Source organism: Nicotiana tabacum, chromosome 12 (genome assembly GCF_000715075.1).
Source record: "Nicotiana tabacum cultivar K326 chromosome 12, ASM71507v2, whole genome shotgun sequence".
In the NCBI taxonomy this organism is placed as follows: domain Eukaryota; kingdom Viridiplantae; phylum Streptophyta; class Magnoliopsida; order Solanales; family Solanaceae; genus Nicotiana; species Nicotiana tabacum.
Window position 1 is genome coordinate 85,618,633 of NC_134091.1, and position 20,080 is coordinate 85,638,712.

The following is a 20,080-nucleotide window of genomic DNA, read 5'->3' on the forward strand; positions in this document are numbered from 1 at the left end:
CTCCATGTATTGATAGATTATGCTATAAGAATTGTAATAATGTATACACAACTAAGAATAAAATTATAATTTAAATATTATATAATATGTAATGTAATGTTATAAATAACATAATGATATCGTAATGAAAAAAGTTAAAAATACTACGATAATAATAATGTTAAAGTGAAAAATAATAATAAATGTAATAATGGTCAAGTAATAACTATAAATATTATTTAAGATAAAAAAAATTGATAAAAATCCTAATATTTATAAAAATAAGATACTTATTAATGAATTATTTTTGAAGTGCACAAAAATATGTAAAAATAGTGTTATTTAAATAAATATAATAAATTGATAAAAATTCACATATTTAAAAAAATACGGATAATTATCAATAAATTCTCTTAATATTTAAAAAATATGTAAAAATAGCATATTATGCAATTAATGACTAGGAAGCCTAAAAACGTTAATTTTAAGCATAGAGGGCCAAAATCGAGTGTCAATAATCACAAGTCGCAGGTGCCAATTGATATCGAGTTCTCAACATCGCATAAGAACGAATCGAAAGAAGCCAAAGATTTAGACTTCAAGTTGAAACAAAGTCGCGCAATAAGGAAAGAAAGAAGGAGAAGTTTCATAGATACCATATAGCCTCTCGAAAATAAGTATGGACGTCATATTACTGATCTTCAAGACTCTAATAGACATTTCCTCATGACTCATAGAACCTATAAACCTAAAACTCTAATACAAACTTGTCATGATCCAAATCCCACCAAATCATGATGGTACCTACCCCAACCCACTAGATAAGCCTACTAACATATAAAACAGTTTGAACCGAAGATCATCAAATAAATAATATAATAAGAATACAAAAATTAATATAACTATCCCCAAGAACTGGTAGTACAAGTCATGAGCCATTAAGATTAAACAATACAATATTGGTGTGGAAAAAATACATCAGCAGTTTGAAATTTAAATAACAAAAATATAAGTCCTAAACTATTATGAATAAATGATAGCTTTTAACTGAAACACTGGTACATCTTCAATACTAGCCTTCGGCTTCTACAACAACTCATCTAAAAAATGTGCAGGCAAGGTACAGAATTATAGTACTCAATAAGTATCAAAGTTGATATCCAATTTTTCTCTCATATTTTTATCAATATCATATATACGTTCAAAATTTTATTTCAACATCATCACCAATTTACAAGAGTCATATAAGAACTTTTAGTAATTTTTCATAATTTTTAGGGCCTTAAAATTGATTTTCTTGTATTTAAATTATTCAAATACTTATTAATTATCCTTTTAAATTATTTTTTAATTAATTAATCATCTAAATTTATTATTTATATCCACATTTAGGTTTAATAATATTTTACTTCATTTCATATAATTACATTTATATTTTTGAGCTATTTACACAATATTTGCAATAATAGCCCATATTTTATAATTAATTGCATTTATCATTTTATTCAGGGTCAAGATATTTTTTTATATTTTTATAAACTTCAACTATTATTTTTAAAATATTAAGTTTCATAAATAGTACTTTTATATTAATTTAGCTATTTTATTAAATTATTTTTTCCTAATTTCTTTTATTTAAAATCTGGCCAAAACATGCCAAAGTCTCAGACTCAATCCACCAGCCCACACCCCAAGCTAGCCCAAACCTTAGCCCATGTGCCTTGGCCCAAGCCAAACAACACCATTAACCCAACCCAGACGTGACCCATTTATTTGACCCGCTCCGCTTCTCCTCTAATCCTGCTTGTTGATCTCAAATGATCAACGACCCACAACCATTCTCCCGTTTTTAATTACTCCTACCCAAACCCTAAATATCATTCCCCCAAAACCATCCGCCTTTGCAATTTCCCTACTCCTCTCTTCTTCTTTACGAATCCTAGCCGTCGTATCTCTAAACCCTTTCCAAATCCGACCCTAAAATAGAATCAATCATTGATACACTTACCTATTTTGTGGTACTTCACTATTGTGCATATGTCTGTGGTATTACTTAGTTCTTGTCCTATTTTTTGCAAGATCTACCTTTCAAAATCAGGCCCGATTGACTTTGATCTTCGAGGATTCAGAAGTTATTTTGTCTATATACACCTGAAATGAGGCGATTCCTGCACTCCTAGTTCGATTTACAATTGGTTGGACCCAACTAGGGTTTGAATTTCGATTTCTTCTTTACCCATTCTATTATTGATTACATGTGATATTTTCTTTCCTTATTTGTACTTAATTGATTATTTTCCATGTTTGTTCGTTCCATTTCTACTACTATATAAACCTCCCTTTCCTCATTCCCCTTCTAAGTCTGGACGACCATCGCTTGACTACTGTTACTACCTCTACTCTCTCACTCTCCTTTATTCTACATTATTCTGAGACTTTGATTTTCGCCGGCTGAAAGCCAAGGCCACCGGAATTTGACTATTAGACCTCTCTCAGTATGAGCACTGCCCGGGGTTCATCTGAGACCCTTGGAAACTCTGACACACTAAGAATTTTGGGGTTTCTGTTGTTCTCTCCTTGTTACTGATAAGCAAGCTGCTGGCTCTTAATTTCTACCTTATTAGCTCGTTAATTCTGCAGACTGGTGAGTAATGAGACTCTTGCAATTCTATTCTCTTTTTCTTGTGTTCATGTCATTCAGGACTTTGTGAATCAATATGATATTGTTTGCCTTTGTTCGTATTCAGGTTTGCCTTAGCATTATCCTATACCCTTGTGCTTTTCTAGTATCTGAACATGCTTGAATTTTAAGCTTCGATGTATGCCTGTTATATGTGTTCAATTTGAATGATTTTTGATTACCTTCAGCCTGCTCTGCTATTTTGATTACCTATTGCGCTTCAAGAGCCCTTTCTCATGCCTTATCTTGGATTCTTGCATTCTTAAGGAGATTATCTCCTGCCCAAAACTTGTTTGAGTGAATTTCTTTCTGATGAATCCTTCATGTATGTTCTACTGTTTTCCTGGTTATATGAGCCTTATGTGCCCATTATTGTCTCAGTATTTAGCCAAACATGGTGGTCCCTGATGTTGTTTGTTCAATCCTGCACTCTTTAGTATTGCCTAAAACTTCTAATTGACTTTCAATATACTTAGCTTCTTCTATCATGCATAGTTAACTGGCATAAGCCCTGGGGTCTGCCTGTTTCTTTTAACCTTAAGAGGATATGTATGCCTACCATGAATTCTTTAAACCTTAGAATATTTGTGTTATTCTCAGCATGTTAGGCTGTCTCTTGACTGTCGTAGACCATGCCTTTTACTATGTGTAATTGCCATCTCTTACTATGACTCTATCAGACCTTCTTGCCTTAGACTCCTAGTATTTGAGTCTCTTTTAGACTAATTCTGGCTCATGCTTTACTATAAACTTGTTGTTCTGAAAACTAAGCATGTATATGTGCTTACCATGTTAACCTAAGTGACATGCCTCCTCAACTCTGATAATGTTACGCATGCTAAACTCTTTCACTTTTTATGAACCTATGTTGTTAGTTTTTCATTTCATGTGGAGACTAAGTTCTACTGGTTCTCCTAGTTTCATGTTTTCATTTCATGTGGAGACTAAGTTCTACTGGTTCTCCTAGTTTCATGTTCAAGCCCTTGTTTGACCAATCCTGTCACCCTATCTTCTAAAACACAAGTGCCAATATTCTTTTATGTGAATCTTGCTGAATATCATTCTGTCCTTATGAGGTATTACTTCAAGGATGTTTAATCGATTGCTATGTGGGGTTCGTTAGCTTATATGGTTAAGTGGTTTATCTGTAATTGCTGAGTTTGGCATGAGTTCATGTGTGGCCCTAGGATGTGCAAATGGACACACTCTCCTGTTTGAGATGCTTTTGGAGCTAGGTCTGCTATTCGAGTGAGAATGAACCTGTCGAAGGCCCAGTCATTGCTGGGTTATTTTTATTTGGGCCTGCTCTTGGGCTTGTGGTTGTTCAGTGTGTAATATTTATGCTCATATTCATTATTTTGGGCCTGTAATAATTTGTAAATGAGTCAGTTGGGGAATTAGTCGAATGGGGAACGAGTATCCTTTAATCTTCATATGAACGGTTAGAGAGCATGCATATAGGGGTTTACATGCTTTGTTTGTTACTTTGTCCTACATGCTCTTATTCTACACACTCATAGAAATCATGCCTATAGAAATCATATATGCCTCACTTGTACTACGAAGGTGTTAAAGGTTTGAAGAAATCAAGAAATTGACAGGGAGAGTCCAGAGTGTTGAAGGTGGAAAAGGTGTTAAAGGTTTAAACTACGAAGATTTGTGTATCTACCCATATGTAGAACTGCCCGAGGGTTACAAACCTCCTAAGTTTGAGATGTTTGATGGCACTGGTGGCCCAAAGGTGCATTTGAGAACCTACAGCGACAAGCTTGTAGGAGTGGGTAATAATGAACAAATCTGCATGAAATTGTTCATGCGACGCCTTACAGGAGACGAATTATCTTGGTATATTAGTCAAAATCCGAAGAAGTGGGCAAATTGGGTGAGCATGGCATCAGATTTCATGGACAGATTCAGGTTTAATACAGAGAACGCACCAGACATTTTCTATATTCAAAACCTCAAGAAGAAACCGACAGAAACATTCTGCGAGTATGATACTCATTGGAGATCAGCGGCCGCCAAGGTGAGGCCACCACTTGAAGAAGAACAGATGAACAAGTTTTTTGTTAGAGCCCAAAATCTGCAGTACTATGAAAGGCTGATGGTTATCGAGAATCACAAGTTCTCAAACATCATCAAGTTAGGAGAAAGGATAGAAGAAGGAATCAAGAACGGAATGGTAACTAAGGAATTAAGAACGGAATGGTAACTAATTTCGAGGCACTGGGAATTTCGAAGAAGAAGGAAGTCTATGCCGTGATGGTAGCACAGGGCCCTAAGTCTCCCCTTACATACCAAATACCTCCACCCACATATCAACCCTCACCTCCAAAATACCAATAACCTGCCACTACTTACCATACCTATAATACCCAACCTGCATATGACCATTCACCTCTACCCGCCCGCCAAAGCTACCCAAAGACATGACCAAACTTTGACCGTAGAGCTCCCAAACAATACACCCCAATTGCTGAACCTATAGCCCAACTGTATGAGATACTAGAGGCCACTTATTACGTCACCCATATTCCTGCTGCTGCTGTTGAGAACCCCTCCTAGTGGGTTAACCCCAACAAAACTTGCGCCTATCACTCAGGCATGAAGGGTCATACTATTGAAGAATGTCGTATGCTAAAGGAAAAGATTCAGACACAGATCGACATCAAAGTTATACAAGCAAAGAAAGCAGCACCAAATGTTCGTAATAACCCTCTCTCAGATCATAGGGGCGAGGGAGTGAATGTGATAGAAACTAATGAGGAATGGGATCAGGAGGGATCCATTGGACTTATTTGAGAGGGAGATAGTCCCAAAACATCTCATGTCACCATCTCGCAGATTGTGGTGCAAACCCAGGCACCGTTTAAGGCCGAGGTAGCTACGCCTTTCACTGTGATGGTAGCTCCCACACCATTTTATAAGTCTGATGATGTCCCATGGGATTATTTTACGGAGGCAAGAAGAAAAGGAAAGGCCAAGATGGAAGAGACAAGTGCGGCGCAAGGTATGACTAGAACTGGCAGAGTTTACACACCTGAGAATCCTGGAGGAACAAGCAAAGAAGCTGCATCGAAGCCACCTGTCGTCGAAACAAGAACTGACGATCTTAACTGTTGCAAAATTCAGACGCACACAAGAATGCATTGATGAAAGTTTTAAGTGAGGCTTATGTGCCCACCGGTATCACTAGCGGTGAGATTTCTAACATAGTCGGACAGGTGTTGGAGAGTCACAAAATTACTTTCCACTAAGATGAGTTACCGCTAGAAGGGTTGAGCCACAATAAAGCATTGCACATCACTGTGCAATTTGAAGACAAGTTCATTGCCAGGGTCCTAATATATTGATGTTCGAGCTTGAACATATGCCTGCTGACCACTCTGAAGAGATTAGGTAAAGGCCTGTATGAGATAAGAATGGGCAGCATGAATGTGAAAGCGTTCGATGGGTCTCAGAGAGCCACTATTAGAGAAATCAACCTTGATCTACAGATGGTCCTGACCTGGTTTGATGTTGAATTCCAAGTGCTAGACATATCCGCCACCTACAACCTGTTGCTGGGACGACCATGGATATACGCAGCTGGGGCAGTCACTTCTGCTCTGCACCAGGTTGTGAAGTTCAAGTGGAATCATCAAGAGGTGATCATTCATGGAGATGGAAGCAACCCTATTTACACCAACCAGACCGTGCCAGTCATCGAAAACAGGAGGAAATTGGGAGGAGAAACATACCACCACATTGAGCGAGTAAACGTAATTGAGAAAGATCGATGATCGAGCAATAATATAGAAAGCATATTGATGTGGTTGGGATATGAAACAGGCAACGGTCTTGGCCGAAAGCTTCAGGGGATCACGGAACCCCTACGACCACAGTATCATGGCACAACCTTTGGTCTCGGATATGAATATACCGTACAAGAGTACCAGGATTAGACACCGCCGTAGCGCACTGATTATTATCTGCTGGAACAACCCATACCACCATTGCACCAGACATTCTGCCAGACTGACATGATTTGGGGATCTGAGGAGGACGAGATTTTAGCCCGCATGAGGAAGTTGTTTCTGGACAAGGAAGATATGGACTGCAGTACAATTTTAGAGGAGGAAGACCTTAATATTAAGACAATGGGAAAAGGAGTTGTTCTCAAGAACTAGACCGCTGCACCGTCCTGGGCTCACTGAGTACCTGAGTAGCCTGACAGAATTAGCATGAAATATTTTTAAATTATTTTGAGCATTTAAGACATTTCCAATGTTTTGTTTTGAAATAATTACTCAAGCCATCGAGTCGTACTTGTTGATAATTTTAAGCTTTATTAATGCATTATTACTTTTCGTATTTATTATTATCTTTCTACATTCTTTTCAATGTAATTATTACATATCCTGATGAACCTACGACTGTGACATGTAATGAGACAATGCAACATAAAGACAGTGATTTTGAAGATTTGGAAGATGATATAATACCTAAGTAAATTGTCAAAGAAGTAGAGAATTTTGAGAACAAACCAAAGTCCAGCTTGGAGGAAACTGAGGCAATTAACTTTGGGGATTCTGAAACAGTCAAAGAAACTCGCATAAGCATTCATCTATCACCGTCAGAGAAGGAAGAGTATATCGAGTTTCTAAAGGAATATGAGGATATTTTTGCATGGTCCTACGATGACATGAATGGGATAAGCACATCCATAGTAGCTTACAAGCTACCCACCAACCCCATGTATCCGTCGGTAAAGTAGAAGCTCAGAAAATTCAAGCCAGATATGAGTCTGAAGATAAAGGAGGAAGTTACCAAGAAAATCAAAGCCAAGTCCTTCGAGTTGTCGAATACCCGACCTGGTTAGCCAACATTATGCCGGTTCTGAAGAAAGATGGAAAAGTCAAAGTGTGTGTTGACTATCGAGATCTGAATAGAGAAAGTCCTAAGGACGATTTTCCGTTACCCAACATACACATATTGATCGACAACTGCGCCAAGCATGAACTCCAATCCTTTGTGGATTGCTTCGCAGGATACCACCAGATTTGGATGGATGAGGAGGACCACGAAAGGACTGCCTTTATCATGCCGTGGGGGGATATATTGTTACAAAATGATGCCATTTGGTTTGAAGAATGATGGGGCAACCTACATGAGGGACATGACGACTCTTTTCCATGATATGATACACACGGAAATAGAGGTGTATGTGGATGATGTTATCATCAAATCTAAGAAAGGTTCATATCACATAGCAGACCTGAGGAAGTTTTTCGACCGACTTCGAAAGTACAATTTGAAGCTAAATCCTGCAAAATGTGCTTACGGAATCCCAACTAGGAAGTTGCTAGGTTTTATCGTCAGCCGCCGGGGTATTGAGCTAGAACCGTCAAAAATCAAAGCTATTCAGGACATGCCACCGCTAAAGAACAAGAAGGATGTGATAAATTTTCTATGTCGCCTTAATCACATCAGCCGTTTTATAGCACAATCAACATGATATGTGAGTCGATATTCAAAATACTGAGGAAAGATGTTGCGACAAACTGGACCGAAGAATGTCAAAAGGCTTTTGACAAAATCAAGGAGTACCTATCTAAATCGCCCGTGTTGGTCCCGCCAGAACCAGGAAGACCTCTACTGTTGTATCTGTCTGTGTTGAAAGGAGCCTTTGGCTACGTTCTAGGGCAACACGATGAAACCGGGAGGAAGGAGCAGGCGATATATTATCTGAGCAAGAAGTTCACACCTTACAAGGCCCGGTATTCTTTACTGAAGCGCACCTGCTGTGCATTGACATGGATAGCCCAGAAGTTGAGACATTATTTTTGTACATACACTACATATCTCATATCAAGGATGGATCCGCTGAAATGCATTTTTCAGAAACCCATGCCTACAGGTAATTTAACAAAGTGGAAGATATTTTTATATGAGTTCGACATCCTTTATGTGACTCAGAAGGCAGTAAAGTGGCAAGCATTGGCCGATCACTTGGCAGAGAACCCCGTAGACGGAGAATATAAACCATTGAAGACGTATTTTCCCAACGAGGAAGTGTCATTTGTAGGTGAAGATATTGCCGTAGCATACGACGGTTGGAGGATGTTTTTCGACGGAGCAACAAACTTCAAAGGAGTGGGCATTCGGGCTATCTTGGTAACAGAAACTGATCAACATTATCCTGTATCCGCAAAGATCATGTTCTCGTACACCAACAATATGGCAGAGTATGCGGCTTGTATCTTGGGACTCAGATTGGCCATCGACATGAACATTCAGGAGTTGCTAGTAATCAGAGATTCTGATCCATCGGTACACCAGGTATTAGGAAAATGGGCTATCGAGAATACTAAAATATTGCCATACCTACATTGTGTACAAGAGTTGATCAAGTGGTTCACGAAGATAGAATTCAAGCATGTTCCAAGGATCCAGAATGAGTTCGCAGATGCATTAGCTACTTTATCTTCTATGATACAACATCCATACAAGAATTTAATTGATCCCATCCCGATAGAGATTCATAAGCAACCAGCCTATTATGCTCATGTTGAGGATGAGTTGGACGGAAATCCTTGGTTCCATCAAGGAATATTTGGCGAAAGGGGAATACCTAGAAAATACCACGCATACTCAGAAGCGCACGCTTCGAAGATTGGCCAACCATTTCTTTCAGAGCGGAGAAATTCTGTATAGAAGGACTCCTGACTTGGGATTGCTGCGATGAGTCAATGCCAAGGAGGAATCTAGATTGCTTGAAGAAATACACGCCCAAACTTGTGGACCTCACATGAACGGGTTCGTTTTGGCCAAGAAAATATTAAGAGCAGAGTATTTCTGGATGACCTTGGAAAAAGACTACATCAAATATGTCAAAAGTGTCACCAATTCCAGATACATGCTGATATGATACGAGTATCACCCAACGAACTCAATGCAACGAGTTCACCCTAGCCTTTCTCTACTTAGGGCATGGATGTCATCGGATCAATTGAACCCACTAGGACACAGGTTCATCTTTGTGGCCATAGATTACTCCATAAAATGGGTTGAAGTCGCTTCCTATAAGGCTGTGACTAAGAAGGACGTAATAGACTTTGTCTGGGATTGTATTGTTTGTCGATTTGGAGTACCCGAGTCAATCATTACTGACAATGCCACCAATCTCAACAGTGATCTGATGAAAGCTATGTGTGAAACATTCAAGATCAAGCATCGGAACTCTACAGCATACAGACCACATATGAATAGAGCCTTAGAGGGTGCCAACAAGAACATCAAGAAGATATTGAGGAAAATGGTGGAAAACTACAAGCAATGGCACGAGAGAAGTTACCATTTGCTTTGCTCAGGTACCACACCACAGTTCGTACGTCTACTGGAGAAACCCCCTATCTAATGGTCTATGGTACTGAGGCTGTTATTCCCGCCAAAGTGGAGATTCCTTCCTTAAGAATCATACAAGAGGCCGAGCTCAGTGATGCAGAATGGATACGGAGCCAGTATTAACAGCTGGCTCTCATTGATGGTAAGAGGATGAACGTAGTGTGTCACGGTCAACTCTACCAGAATAGAATGGCAAGGGCTTTCAACAAAAAAGGTTAGATCGAGGAAATTCACACCGGGGCAATTGGTGTTGAAACGGATCTTCCCGCATTAGGATGAAGCAAAGGGGAAATTCCCACCCAACTGGAAAGTCCCTTACATGATTCACCGAGTACTGATAGGGAGAGAGCTTATACTTGCAGAGATGGACGGAGAAATATGGCCAAAACCTATCAACTCAGACGCAGTCAAGAGATATTATGTTTAAGATTATGTTTTCACTTTCTATTTGATGTAACCTGAACTATGCTTGACCTGATTCTCGTTTAAGAGAGGATATGTAGGCAGCCCTATGGGTTCGGTCACATCATAATAAAATCTTCATCCCCCCCCTATGGTTAGAAACTAGGGCAAGATTTCGAGTTCGTCAATCTCATTATGTCAAGGATTACCAAGAAGTGTATTGCCAGAAGTATGCATATAAATTGGGACAGAATTTTGAGGAGCGTACTCAAAATTCTGAGTTGAGGAGGTTGCAATGTCTCACAGCGCGTCATAGTCTCCGGGTGACTCGAACAAGGCAGCAAGATAAAGAGCAAAGGAGAAATAAAGAATCAAAGGCATGAATCGACCTTTCCCATGAAAAACTCACCATTTTCTTTGGATGCAGGTACAATGTACATAACAAGCATGTTCGCAAATATATACATACAAATAAGATCACTATATTCACACTGGCAGAAGTCGCCAAGCAAAAACGCGTCAAGCTAAGAATCATTTTTCCTCTCACATTTAATCGTTGCTCTTCCCGTATAGGGCTAAACACTGCCCTCATTATTACATAAGGCTAAGAACTGCCTTCCCTTACATGAGACTAAGCATTGTCTTTATTCCTTACATGAGACTAAGCACTGTCTCCACTACATTGCATAAGGCTAAGCACTGCCTTCCCTTACATGAGACTAAGTACTGTCTCCATTCTTTGCATGAGGCTAAGCATTGCCTCCATCATTCCATAAGGCTAAGCACTGCCTTACCTTGCATGAGACTAAGCACTGTCTCTATTCCTTGCATGAGACTAAGCACTGTCTCCACTACATTGCATGAGGCTAAGCGTTGCCTCCATTATTGCATAAGGCTAAGCATTGTCTTCCATTGCATGAGACTAAGTAGTGTCTCCATTCATTGCATGAGGCTAAGCACTTCCTCCATCATTGCATAAGGCTAAGCACTGCCTTTCCTTCCATGAGACTAAGCATTATCTTCATTCTTTGCATGAGGCTAAGCATTGCCTCCATCATTGCATAAGGCCAAGCATTGCCTCCCTTGCATGAGACTAAGCACGGTCTCCATCACATTATACAGGGCTAAGCATTGCCCCATCATTGTATAAGGCTAAGCATTGCCTTTCTCTACATCGGGCTAATCACCGCCCTCATTACATTGCATAAGGCTAAGCACTGCCTCCGTCATTGCATAAGGCTAAACACTGCCTTCATTCACATAGGGTTAATCACTGCCCTCATTATCTGCATAGAGCTAAGCACTGGCCGCATCTCACACAAGGCTAAGCACTGCCTTCCTTCATTCTCACACGTGGCTAAGCATTGCCTATTTCCTCTGTCAAATGACTGATATCTCTGCATCGTTGCATTTCATAGGCTGAAACATCACCGCATTGTCCGAAGGCATCATAGTCTGAGGGCATCATCCTCATAGCCTGAAGACATCATGCCATGGTCGTAGGATCTCTTAAAACTGCATATCATTATTTAAAGGCGTCATAGTCCATAGGCACCATTCTCATGGCCCGAGGACACCATTTAATGGCCTGCGAATCCTTTATCATATGCTTCATGGCCCAGGACATCATGGTCTAAGGACATCATCCTCATCGTCCAAATAGAACTCTCATGGTCCGAAGGGAATTTGCATCATGTTTAAATTTTTGCAATAACCCTGTTGCCATGCATCGTGTTTTAAGTTTTTCAGGTAACTCAGAAGGTAACCATTCTACAAATAGGAGCAATCCTCACTTCGGTTTCCACTGACAACGTTAAACATCTTTCGATCATCTCAAACGTAATCCACGATCAACAATTGATTACCATTTATCCCATAACCGCTCAAATACTTGCCTTATACATCCGTGACGTTCAAATTCGCATTCGTAGCTCCACTTGAAATTATCTGTTATTCACAACGCTATCCTATCCAAGAGATCCTTTTTCAAAGTGCACGACCACTCTTATAACAACTTCATCGGCCTCGTTCGCTATTGGATCCAGAACTACACACGGCCAAATTCTCGTAACTCCAGGGATATGTAGGCAACTCAGGAACTAGGGTTCGGCCCCCATTTTTCAAAAACGCATCAACCCCACTCATTTCGGACAAAATTGGTCATCATTTTCTTTACCCGATAACTCTTTCATCATTTCTGGGTAAAGATGAGTACCTGTTGATACCCAATTTTGCCCTCATATTTTTATAAATGTTATATATACTTTCAAAATAACATTTCTACATCATCACCAATTTACAAGAGTCATATGAGGACTTTCAGTAATTTTTCATAATTTTTAGGGCTTTAAAATTGATTTTCTTGCATTTAAAATGTTCAAATATTTATTAATTATCCTTTCAAATTATTTTGGGATGACTTAACCATCCAAAATTATTATTTATACCCACATGTATGTTTTATAATATTTTACTTCATTTCATATAATTACATTTGTATTTTTGAGCTATTTACACAATTTTTGCAATAATAGCCCATATTTTACAATTAATTACATTTATAATTTTATTTAGGGCCAAATAATTTTTTATATTTTTATAACCTTCAAATATTATTTTTAAAACATTAAGTTTTATAAATATTATTTTTTATTTTTATTTAGCTATTTTATTAAATTGTTTTTCCCATAATTTATTTTATTTAAAATCTGGCCAAAACAGGCCAAAGTCTCAGACTCAATCCACCAGCCCACACCCCAAGCTAGCCCAAACCTTAACACATCTGCCTTGGCCCAAACAAAACAACCCCATTAACCCAACCCGAACGCGACCCGTTTATTTGACCCGCTCCGCTTCTCCTCTAATGCTGGCTGTTGATCTCAAATGATCAACGGCCCACAATCATTCTTCCGTTTTTAATTACACCTACCCAAACCCTAAATACCATTCCCCCAAAACCAGCCGCCTTTGCATTCTCCCTACTCCTCTCTTCTCCTTTACGAACCCTTGCCGCCGTATCTCTAAACCATTTCCAAATCCGGCCCTAAAATGGAATCAATCATTGATTCACTTACTTATTTTGTGGTACTTCTCTATTGTACATACATATGTGGTATTACTTAGTTCTTTACCTATATTTTGCAAGAGCTACCTTTCAAAATCAGGCCCGATTGACTTTAATCTTCGAGGATTCAGAAGGTATTTCGTCGATATACACCTGAAAGGAGGCGATTCTTGCACTCCTAGTTCGATTTACAGTTGGTTGGACAAAACTAGGGTTTGAATTTCGATTTCTCCTTTACAGATTCTACTAATGATTGTATGTGATGTTTTCTTTCCTTGTTTGTGCTTGATTGATTGTTTTCCATGTTTGTTCATTCCATTTCTACTACTATATAAACCTCCCTTTCCTCGTTCCCCTTCTATGTCAGGACGACCATCGCTTGACTACTGTTACTACCCCTACTCTCTCACTCTCATTCATTTTACAATATTTTGAGACTTTAATTTTGGTCGGCTGAAAGCCAAGACCACTAAAATTTAACTATTACACCTCTCTCAGTGTGAGCACTGCCCGGGGTTCATTTGAGACTCTTGGGAACTCTGACACACTGAGAATTTTGGGGTTTCTGTTGTTCTCTCCTTGTTACAGATAAGCAAGTTGTTGGATCTTAATTTTTACCTTATTAGCTCGTTAATTCTAAAAACTGGTGAGTAATGAGACTCTTGCAATTCTATTCTCTTTTGCTTGTGTTCATGTCATTCAGACCTTTGTGAATCTATATGATATTGTTTGCCTATGTTCATATTCATGTTTTCCTTAGCATTATCCTATACCCATGTGCTTTTCTAGTATCTGAACCTGCTTGAATTTTGAGCTTCGATGTATGCATGTTATATGTGTGAAACTTGAATGATTTCTGATTACCTTCAGCCTGCTCCGCTATTATGATTACCTATTGCGCTTCAAGAGACCTTTCTCATGCCTTGCTTTGGATTCTTGCATTCTTAAAGAGATTATCTCCTGCTTAGAACTTGCTTGAGTGAATTTCTTTTGGATGAACCCTTCATGTATGTTCTACTATTTTCCTGCTTACATGAGCCTTATGTGCCCATGTAAGTTATTATTGATTATCGCGCCTCATTTTCTCGCGAAAGCTAGTTTCGATGTGTGACAACTCTTTTAAATGGGTATTAAAAGTTAAGAGTCGCCACCTAACGATTTTAAGGTGCGTTAGGGCACCTATTGGCAAATAATCTTTGTTTTAACTAGTCAGCGTCACCAAAGATCGAGTAAGGGCTCAAGTTACCTCAAAGAGAAGGTGTTAGGCACTCTTCGAGGTCCACGACTGTGGGTCCCGACCGAAGTTACATTATGCGAATTATAGGATTACAATTGTCCTAAACGATCATATAAGTGAAGGAGGACATGGAATTTAAAGGTTCTATTATGAACACTTGCAAAGAAAATCTGGCAATAATTAGACTATATAGATAATCAATACAAGACTTGAGAGGTTACAAGGTACAACTATATTCGATGACTAAGTTTTAAGAGCAAATAATAGGAATGGGGGGTCCTAAGTTTTTAGCCTAAAGGATCATCCCGTGCAACATAAATAAAACTTCGCAACTCCCTTGAGTTTGGAGCATTTCATATTATTCAGTGGGCAAAAACTATCATCTCCTGCTATCCGATTACTATGTTAAAGTTGTTTACCTAAAGGCGCTCTAATTCAATTCTTGTTCGTGTCCTATGCGTGCATTACCCGTCCTATGCCTATGGTCCAGGAGGCCTTGGACCTACGATTAGGTGGTTCTAGACTCTTCTTAGGATACTAAAAAATGATAAAACTAGTGCACATTCAAAAAAATATATAGGACTACACATAAATGCAAGGAAAGGCTCAAGTTAACCTCCACACGTAAGCGACAAATTGCACGCATGCAGATTCAGCCGTAGGCAATTTTTAGACGCATTAGAATCGTTAAGTCCTATAGGCATGATTTCTATGTGATTTCGATTTCCAGTATTATACAAGCGGTACTGCAGCTTTAGACTAACTCATAGGCAGATTAGAAGCATTGCAAGTCCTATAGGCATGATTTCTAATTGTTTGCACAATGAGGCAGTGAAACGATCCCAGAATTCTGAATTACCAGTGCTGATTTTTATAGACATGCTTCTTAGGCAGGTGACAGTATCGTATAGGCAGGATTTCTAATAATTGATATTGATTTTATGATACTTTATCCCTATAGGCATGTCATCTAAGTGTGGCAATACAATGAAGCAACAAAAATAGTTGATTAAGATCCTATAGTCATGATATCTAGATTGGCGGTATACTAAAAGAAATAGAAGCGATTGACCAATTGATTAGTTAGAGTCCTATAGACATGGTATCTAGATTAACAAAGCGTATGTTATTATATCCTATAGGCATGTTGTCTAAATGCACAGTAGTAACATAGAAACAAGTATGGAAAATACTTGGACTAACGTGCTTGAACAATGTACAAGTAAGGCGTGCATGATTCCTTTAGGCATGATTTCTATGAGTGTGTAGAATAGGAGCATGTAGGACAAAGAAACAAACAAAGCATGTAAACCCCTATAGGAATTCTCTCTACCCGTTCATACGAAGATTAAAGGATACCCATTTCCCATTCAACTAATTCCCTAACTATCTCGTTTACAAATTATTACTACCCCAAAATAATGAATATGAGTATAAATATTACACACTAAAAAACTGTTGGCCCAAGGTCAGGCCCAAATAAAAATAACCCAGCACTGCCTGGGCTTTCGACAGGTTCATTCTCACTCGAATAACAGACCTAGCTCCAAAAGCATCTCAAATAGGAGAGTGTCCATTTGCACAACCCAGGGCCACGCATGAACTCATGCCAAACCCAACAATTACAGATAAACCACTTAACCATATAAGCTAACGAACCCCACATAGCAATTGATTAAACAACCTTGAAGTAATACCTCATAGGGACAGGATGACATTCAGTAGGATTCACATAAAAGCATATTGGCACTTGCATTTTAGAAGATAGGGTGACAAGATTGGTCAAACAAGGGCTTGAACATGAAACTAGGAGAACCAGTAGAACTTAGTCTCCACATGACATTAAAAACTAACAACATAGGTTCATAACAAATAAAAAAGTATAGCATGCACAACATTATCAGAGTTTGGGAGGCATGTCACTTAGGTTAACATGGTAAGCGCACATACATGCTTAGTTTTCAGAACAACAAGTTTATAGTAAAGCATGAGCCAGAATTAGCCTAAAAGAGATTCAAATACTAGGAGTCTAAAGCATGAAGGTCTGATAGAGTCATAGTCAGAGATGGGCAATTACACATAGTAAACAAGCAAGTAGGCATGGTCTACGACAGTCAACAGGCAGCCTAACATGTTGAGTATAACACAAAGATTTCAAGGTCTAAAGAATTCATGATAGGCATACATGTACTCTTAAGATTAAAAGAAACAGGCAGACCCTAGGGCTTATGCCAGTTAACTATGCATGATAGAAGAAGCTAAGTATATTGAAAGTTAATTAGAAGTTTTAGGCAATACTAAAGATTGCATGATTGAACAAACACGACATCAGGGAGCAACATGTTTGGCTAAATACTGAGACACTTCTTTGTTGGCCTCCCACGGACTCAGAAGAAATTTGATGTTGTATGGGTGATTGTGGATAGGTTTACCAAGTAGTCTCATTTCATTCTGGTGGTGACTACCTATTCTATAGAGCAGCTGGCTCAGATCTTTATCTGTGAGATTGTTTGACTTCATGGCATACCAGTATCATTTATCTCTGACCGGGGCACGCATTTTACATCGAACTTCTGGAGAGCCGTTTAGCGTGAGTTAAGCACATAAGTTGAGTTGAGTACAGTATTTCACCCACAGATAGATGGGTAGTCCGAGCGCACCATTCAGATATTAGAGGATATTCTTTGTGCATGTGCTATAGATTTCGGGGGTTCTTGGGATCAGTTCTTTCCACTTGCAGAGTTGGCCTAAAACAACAGCTACCAATTGAGTGTTCAGATAGATCCTTGTGAGGCCCTATATGGGAGACGATGCCATTCTCTAGTTGGTTGGTTTGAGTCAGGTGAGGCTATATTATTGGGAACAGATTTGGTTCAAGATGCCTTGGAGAAGGTCAAGTTGATCCGGGATCGGCTTCGTACAGCACAGTCTAGGCAGAAGGGTTATGCTGATCGAAAGGTTCATGATGTCACATTCATGGTTGGGGAGCGAGTTTTGCTTTGGGTTTCACCCATAAATGGTGTGATGAGGTTCGGGGAGAAGGGCAAGTTGAGCCCTAGGTATATCGGCCCTTTTGAGATCCTTGAGAGAGTGGGAGAGGTGGCCTACAAGCTTGCATTGCCACCTAGTTTATCTGCAGTTCATCCGGTGTTCTATATTTTCATGCTCCAAAATTATCACGGTGATCCGTCCCATATTTTAGACTTCAGTCCAGTCCACTTGGACAAGGATTTGACTTACATTAAGCAGCCAGTAGCTATCTTAGATAGACACGTCCGGAAGTTGAGATCAAAGAACATTGCTTCAGTGAAGGTTCAATGGAGGGGTCAACCAGTCGAGGATGCGGCTTGGGAGACCGAGCATTATATGCTTAGCCGTTATTCTCATCTTTTCACCACTTCAGGTATGTCTCTATACTCGTTCAAGGATGAACGTTTGTTTTAAGAGGGGGAGGATGTAACGACCCGGCCAGTGTTTTTGAGTATTTTAGCCTCGTTCCCCTATTTATTGCCTCATCTATGTTATATTATAGTTATATGACTTGCTGGGATAGTTTGTTTAAGTTTCGGATGAGTTTCGGAGTGGTTGGGACACTTGGTCCTAATGTTGGAAGCTTAAGTTGTAAGAGTTGACCGGAGTTTGACTTTTGTGTAGACGATTCTGGAATGGAGTTTTAATGATTCTGATAGCTCCGCAGGAGTGTGTCCGGATATTAATTTGGAGGTCTGTAGGTCGTTTTGGCTTGAATTGGCAAAAGTTAGAAAGTTGAAGGTTTGAAAGGTTGAGAAGGTTGACCGAGAGTTGACGTTATTGATATCGGGGTTGGAATGCAATTTTGAAAGTTGGAATAGGTCCATTGTGTCATTTATGACATGTGTGTAAAATTTGAGGTCAATCGGAGTTGGTTTGGTATAAAATAGCGTTAATTTTTGAATTTGAATTCTCATGGATTCAATAGGTTTGAAATGGGGTGTGTCATAGATTTGATGTTGTTTGATGTGATTTTAGGCCTTGTGTAAGTTCGTTAGGTGTTTTGGAACTTGATGGTATGTTCAGACAGGGTTCCAGGGGCCCAGGGTGTGATTCAGATTGAAATCGGTTTCATTTTGGACTTAGGTGATTGCTGAAGAACAGCTGATGTTCTTGTGTCATCGCACATGCAGTGGGTTTGGCCGCAGGTGCGGTTGGTGGGATCGCAGAAGCGAGGTTCTAGGGGCTTGGTAGTGACCGCAGATGCGAGGAGATTTCCGCATCTATGAGCCCACAGGTGCGGAGGGTGTGGTCGTAGATGCGGATAAGGGCAGAATGGCCTGGGGTCGCAGAAACGGACATTGTTCGTAGATGCGGGTACGCTGAAGCACCCATGTGTCTGCAGGTGCGGAACCGTATAAGTGATTTTTGTGCGCTGAAGTGGAAAGTCCTGGGCTTAATGAAAAGCCGCACCTGCAATGGATTTTCCACAGGTGCAGAGACGTAGAAGTGATTGTTGCTCCGCATATGCGGAATTGCTGGGCAGATAAGGGGCTAAAGTGAGGGTTAGAGTTTTTTTTCATCTTTTGAGATATAGAGCTCGGTTTTGGTCGATTTTTAAAGGGATTTTCAAGGAGTTGATTGGGATAAGTGTCTTTGACTCGAAATTGATTATTATACATGAATCCATCATTGTTTTTATCATTTAATTAGTGTTTTGAGTTGGAAAAATTAGGGAATTTTGTGAAAACTACCTAACTATAAATTGAGGATTTGAGGATAGATTTGAGGTCGGAGTTGGATAATTTTAGTATGGTTAGACTCGTTATCGAATGGGTGTTCGAATTTTGTAAGTTTGGTCGGGTTCCGAGACGCGGGCTTGGGGATTACTTTTTGAGTTGACTTTTTGATTTTCTTTAAAGATTGCAACTTTATTAGCTGGAATAGTTTTCTATGATTTGTATTTGTCGTATAAAGTTATTTTGGCTAGATTCGAGCCGTTTGGAGTTGGATATTCGTAGAAAAGACTTACTAGTGGATTGAGTTAGCTTATTTCAGGTAAGTATCTTGCCTAACTTTGTATGGGGGAACTACCCCTTAGGATTTGGGTTGATTGTGCTATTTGTGATATGTGAAACCCGTGTACCCAAGGTGACGAGTGGGAACACAGGCTATATGTGGTATTTGACCGGTTTAGGCTAGTTTAACTCTTTTCATGTCTTTAATTGAATTGTCATAGCATATTATATTTTTCATTGTTAGTCTATCCTTACATATATTAATCTAGCCTCACATGCTTTATTTAATATTGTTAACACTTGTTCCACCTCTTACTTGTTATTTACTCTTATATGCTTTAGTT